The sequence below is a fragment of the Cervus canadensis genome, chromosome 32 (genome assembly GCF_019320065.1).
Source record: "Cervus canadensis isolate Bull #8, Minnesota chromosome 32, ASM1932006v1, whole genome shotgun sequence".
Taxonomy (NCBI): domain Eukaryota; kingdom Metazoa; phylum Chordata; class Mammalia; order Artiodactyla; family Cervidae; genus Cervus; species Cervus canadensis.
In genome coordinates, this window is record NC_057417.1 from 20283594 (window position 1) to 20289998 (window position 6405).

The following is a 6405-nucleotide window of genomic DNA, read 5'->3' on the forward strand; positions in this document are numbered from 1 at the left end:
ATCTCCAAATCATAGAGATGGTTGAGTTCATCAAACCAGGAGTCTGAGAAAAGCCTAATGGAAGTCGGGCTGGGGTGGATTAGCCCAGCTTGTGGGGCATCTGGGGCATAGTTTAAATTCCTAGGTTGTTCCTTTTCTCAAATTGGAAGGAAAAGAGCATTTTAGAGCATTTATCTGTCACTTGGAGAATGAAGGAAGATGGTAATAGAAGAGACAGCCAGCATCACCATCCAAGCAGTTCTGGTGGAGATGTTATAGCCCAAGAAGTTTGAAAAGGAGCTGGAATCAGCTCAAGATATTAGATCCCAGCTGCCTGGTCTATTTGTCATACCTCTTCCTCCACTAACACAGATTTGGCCATGGGTGTATCCCAGGGGTCCCCAGCCCTACAGCTGAGATCCAGACATCTTTACATCTAAGACTAGCTCCGATTCAGATGCCCTGGTTAGCTGACACCCAGGTCCCTCCTGCTGCTCAGTCTAGGAAGTCTCTTCTTCAGTTCACCTTGAATTTCCCCCTAACTCAGATCCAGGAATCCTTGTCACCCCTTAGCCCACACCTCTGTCACCCCTCACCTGGCAGTTTCAAGTGCAAAATAGCCCCCCTAGAAACTTCCAGATCTTTTATACCAAGTCCAAGCCCTCCCCCTGCTGTTTATCGTGTGAACCTCACCTCCTGAGCAAACACGACCAGACTCCTAGGATCAGTTGTCAGGCAGGGTCTGGAACTTATCCTACCCCAAGGGTTACAGGTGGTAGGGTGGGGTCAACTCTGGGCCAAGGCCTAGATCTCAGGAGAGGCAGAATAAACTTGGGAAAAGATCACCAACCGAAAGGCCAGCAGCTGTGGGTGGGCAGCACTACTAATCACCTGGTGCTATCCAGGGTTCTCCCTCCCCTGTTTGGCTTCTGCTGGTGCCCTTACCTGCAATCTGCCATCTCTCAGGATAAACATTGCCCTCTCCAGGCATTTGAAATACAGATTCTCTTGGAAAGGGATCACACTCCCAACACCTTATACTATTTGCTGGGCAATTTTTTTCTCTCCTCTCATATTTTATACGAAAAAATTCAAAGTATAAAAAAGTTGAAAGAATATACAGTGAACATCCATATGCTCACCATGTAGATTGTATCATGATTAATTTTTTTTATTAAATTGAGTCAGAAGAAACAAAGCTCTACTTCATTAAAAAATAATTTTATTAATTTACGTTTGGCTGTGCTGGGTCTTCATTGCTGCACCAGCTTTTCTCTAGTTGTGAGTAGCAGGGGCTATTTTTCGTTGCAGTGTGCAGGCTTCTCACTGTAGTGGCTTCTCTTGTTGCAGAGCACAAGCCTCTAGGGTGCAAGAGCTTCAGTAGTTGCTGCAGGAGGGCTCAGTAGTTGTGGCTCGTAGGCTCTAGAACACAGATTCAGTAGTGGTGACAACGCATGGGCTTGCCTGCTCTGCGACATGCAGGATCTTCCCGGATCAGGGATCGAACCCATGTCTTCTGCACTGGCAAGTGGATTCTTTACCACTAAGCCACCAGGGAAGTCCTATCATGGTTAATATTTTGCTGTACTTTCTATTTCTTCCACCCATCCATCCTCAATCTGTCAGCCTCTTCACAAACTTTTTCTCTCTGAGAAGAGTGACTTGAGGCAACACCTGCAGATCCCCCTCCCCTGGGAGAGGGCAAATGGGAAGCTGAGGAAGTAAAAGCAGACAGGACCTCCCCTGGGGGCCGTGCTGGGCCCGCAGGACTCCTGGCACCATAGCTGAATCGACCTGGCTCTGTAGCCCGCACAGGGCAATGGCTCCCTCCTGTGGGTCTGAAACTTCCCAAGATTGGTGTCATTGATTTCTTCTCTTTGCCAGCCCTTCTCTTCTGGGATCCCTCCAGGACTGGCCCTCTCACCCACTGAGGCAACAGGTCAGGACAGAGGCCAGGGAGGGACTGGAACCATTAGCCTCAGTTATTAATAACCAGGAGCCCAGCATTCAGAGGACCTCACCCCCTTCTAGGTTCACCATCTGGGGCTGAGGACTCATCCCAGGAAACACAGGAGCCCCACCCTGGGGAGCCGGAAGTAGGGCGGGGCTCCTGGAGGGGAGATTCCGAGATCTAGGGGGGCAGTAAAAGATGAGCTGTGTGATCTCCCTTTTCCAACCTTCTGCGTGTCCAAAACAAGCACATCCTGGTGACCACTTTTATCTCATTCCAGCCATTTTGTCCTCTTATGGCTTTTGTCTTTCTTTCAATATTTATTGTTTATTTGGTTGTGCTAGGTCTTAGTTGTGGCATGTGGGATCTCTTTCCCTGACCAGGGATTGAACCCAGGTCCCCTGCATTGGGAGCGCCAGAGGCTTAGCCACTGGACTACCAGGGAAGTCCCAGCTTCTGTCCCAGCAAGTGCAGCTTCCTTGCACTTGCCTTTCTTTCCCGATTCTCTCTCCTTCCTTTAATGTCTTGATCTTCCCCTGACATCTCCTATCCCAAGGTTTTCTCTTTGTGTTCCCTCTCTGAGTGCCTTTTTCCTTCTGTTCTTCTCTTCCTTCCTTGTCTCTTTTTCTCTCCCCAACTCTCTCTCTAACTCTGCCCTCACCCTTCACTATCACCCATCTCTCTCTTCTTTAATAGGGGCACATCACACAGTCTGTGAAAAAAATACTGGAAATCAAAGATGGCAACTCAAAGAGATCTGAAGGGAACACCTTGGGAAAATGCCCTCACATTTCCATGCACGATTCATTTGGGACCCTCAGAATAGTCTCTTACATTGGTCATAGGTTCGTTTTCATGCACCCACCCCAACAATGCTGTGATCCAGGGTCTCCTCTCTGCCTGCAGATGGGTCCCTGGGTTCTGGGCAACAGTTCCTAAGTGCCCTCTCCAGCGTGACAGAGATGCCCTTCCTCCAGTGGGAGGGCTCTCAGGATTCATCCTCTGTCATCCTGGAGACAAGGAAGGCCACTGTGTAGCTGATGCAGGTACCTCTAGAGCTTGCTGTGATGCTGCGCCTCAGGAGCCAGAAGGAAGAGGCAGAGGCCATGGGACAACAGGCCCCCCTCTGCTTCTACCTCATTAGCTCCCCCTTGAACTCTTTCACATTTAACCCATGTGCCAGCTGGGGGCCTACCTGTCTCGGTCTATGAGCAGTGAAAGGCACACCTGCCCTGGTCCTATAGACCAAAAGTCCAAAGCTTTCCCAAGCTTTCTGCTCTCGCAGGCAACTCTCTCACCATCTCCTTTGCCCCCTTAGCCAAGCAACTCACTCAACACATGTTTATGGAGCATCTCTAGGTTGGAGGCACCACCCCAAATGTTGGAGAGAGAGCAAGGAGGAAGAGATTCAAATCCCACCTCTCAAGAGCTCCCATCCCACTCCAGCAGGTGCAAGCATCCGTGCTTATTCAATTCAGTTGTGTCTGACTCTTTGGGACCCTATGGACCAGAGATCTCCAGGCTCCTCAGTCCATGGGATTCTCCAGGCAAGAATACTGGAATGGGTTGCCATGCTGTCCTCCAGAGGATCTTCCTGACCCAGGGATCTTTCCAGTGGGGGTGGATGGGTGTCGTCAAATGAACAACTACATCACTGTAGGAGGTGTGCTATGAAAAAACCATCAAATCAGAGTGAGAACATGAAGAGTATGGATAAGGAGGCTGCTTCTCAGGCTTGGAGGGTCCTCTGGTCCGTAACATTTGTTAAGAGACCTGATTGAAGTCATCAAGAGAAATGCAGCTATTTGTGTGAAGAGTGGGCCAGGCAGAGGGAACAATGAATACCAGAGCCCTGAGCAGGAAGCACGTTGGATGAATTTAGAAACAGCAGGGAGGGCATGGTGGCTGGTGGTTAAGTGAGTGAAGCAGGTGGGAGGCGAGGTCTGGGCAGTAGCCAGTGGGCAGAGGGTGCAGGGCGAGGGAGATGTGGTCAGGGGTTTGGATTCCTTCCAAGAGTGAGGGGAGCCACTGAAGGGTTTTGCCTTTTAAAAGCATTCCTTGCAGGACTTCCCCGGTGTTCCAGTGGCTAAGACTCTGAACTCCCAATGCAGGGAGCCCAGGTTTGAACCCTAATCAGGTAAATAGTTCCTACAGGCTGCAACTGAGAGTTTGGATGTTGCAACTAAAGATCTCTCATGCCTCATTGAAGACTGAAGATCTTACATGCTGCAACTAAATAAACTAAATAAATAAACTTTTTTAATATTAAAAAATGTCTAATGGGCAAAGGTGACTTTGCTAAGTTGCAAAAGGGGCTTCTACCCCCTACCCCACTGTTCTTCATGCCCCACACGTTGCCCCTCAGTGGCCTACAGTTGGCTCATGTTGGTCCAGCTACTTAAAATGCTCTCTTCTTTCTGCCCACCTAGTACCTTCTACCCTTAAGACAGTCTGCCATATCACCACTACCACCAACACCGCAGCCGTTCCATGCGCCCTCCACCACAGCGTCTCTCCTCAGCTCGCTTCTCCCAGGCTCAGAACTGATATCAAGCTCCTTTCTCTGACCTCCAGCTGTGCTTCCTCCATCATTTGTTTTTCAGTCGCTCAGTCATGTCTGACTCTGCAACCCCATAGACTGCAGCCCACCAGGCTCCTCTGTCCATGGACTTTTCCAGGCAAGAATACTGGAGTGGGTTACCATTTCCTTCTCCATCTACTTTTTAATACACTAAGTTTGTCATAGTTTTTCTTCCAAGGAGCAATCGTCTTTTAATTTCTTTTAATTTCCTCCATCACCACTATGGTTCTAATTTGCCTGCATTGTAATTTATCTATTTACGTGGACTCCTCTACTGAAACGGGAGCCCCTCCCACAGCAGGGACTATGAATCCACCTCTGAATCCCAGCTCCTGCATCTTACCTGGTCCAGAGCATGTGTCCTCCAGAAAGGACTGTCAAATGCCTCGGCTGCAGCGAGACTCCTAAGAAGTGTTCCCCCTCTGTTTCTTCACGTAGCTAAGCCTTTCTTCTTGCAGGGAGGGCACGTGGGTGTTCTTCAGTTTCTCATTTACAATTCCTCTGGAGAAATTCTGTATTCAGAAGAATACTGGGTGTAAAGGCAGAATTCTGTGTCGAGGTCCTCCATTCAATACTTCTTAGTTGTGGACATTTAAAGAACTCACTTCATTCTGGAGAGCCTATATTTCTGCATTTATCAAATGAGAAAAAAAAATCTCCAGATCAAGCCAAATCCTAAAGTACAGTGTTTCTCAAACTGTAGATCTTAAGACACTGGTGGGCCATGAAATCAATTGAACATCTCAGGACCAGCATATTTTAAAAATGGAATAGAAAAGAAAAGAAGAGAGCAGAGCATGTAACAAAGTTAAATACTGTGGGCTTTGGGGGGGCTTTTTTAGTAGTTCCCCAACCAGGGATCAAACCTGCGCCCCCTGCAGTAGAAGCGTGGAATCTTAACCACTGGATCACCAGGGAAGTCCTTATATTGTTTTTTGAAATAGTGCAGTTAAACACTCTGCATATGTAGTGGGTCACGATATAAAATGTTGCTTCCTGTTATGCAATGTAGTTAAAAAAAACTTGAAAAAAAATGATGTCTACCTCTGTCAAAGGGTAAGGTTCTTATGGAGTTTCTTGGTATAACAATGCTGTTTGTTGAAAATTGTCAGGCTAGAAGTCTAGAATTGGGACCCTCTAGGGCAGTAACTAGAATGGCTCTAGAGACCCAGATTCAGGTAGGTAAGTGTACAATGTTAATAATTTAAAAAAATTGAGGTATAATTGACATACAACATTATATTAGTTTCAGCTATACAACATCATGATTCAATATGAGTATAAATTACAAAATGAGTTAGTCACTTTCGAAATCAGAAACCTATAGTAATGTACCAAGAATTTGTGGACAGATTGCTGTATTATGGAGAGACATGGGTTTAAAGCCTGATTCCAGTTTTCACTCTTTTCTTTACCTACTGAGCCTCGGTTTCTTCCCCTGTAAATTGGAGATAATGAGATCAACATTTGGCAATAGACCTGGTGCATGATATATATTGAGTAAATGTGTATTCTCCCCCTTGAGAATTTCACAAAACATGGCCTTCCTTTTTGATCTCTCCAAGATAAAGATGGTTTAGGAGGCCATATCTTTTTCATCTGCAGTTAGCTTTATCTTAAAGCTTGGCTTAACTTGAGTTTGGATCCTGGAGATCTTGTCAAATGCATCATAAGACTGCAAACTAATTTTGTCTAAGTTGGCTTGAACAATTCAAATTAAAGTCACTTGGGAACCTGGTTTTAACTTCCTTTCATTGAGATATAATTACACAGTAACTTTTTTTAACCTCTGTTTTTGCTTTCTCTTACTGAATTGCTTTATCCACTGCAACTTTTTATTTTTCCCTTTGTTTAGTTTTCTGTTTTCTTTAATCTGTTTTGCTCCTCTTCACAA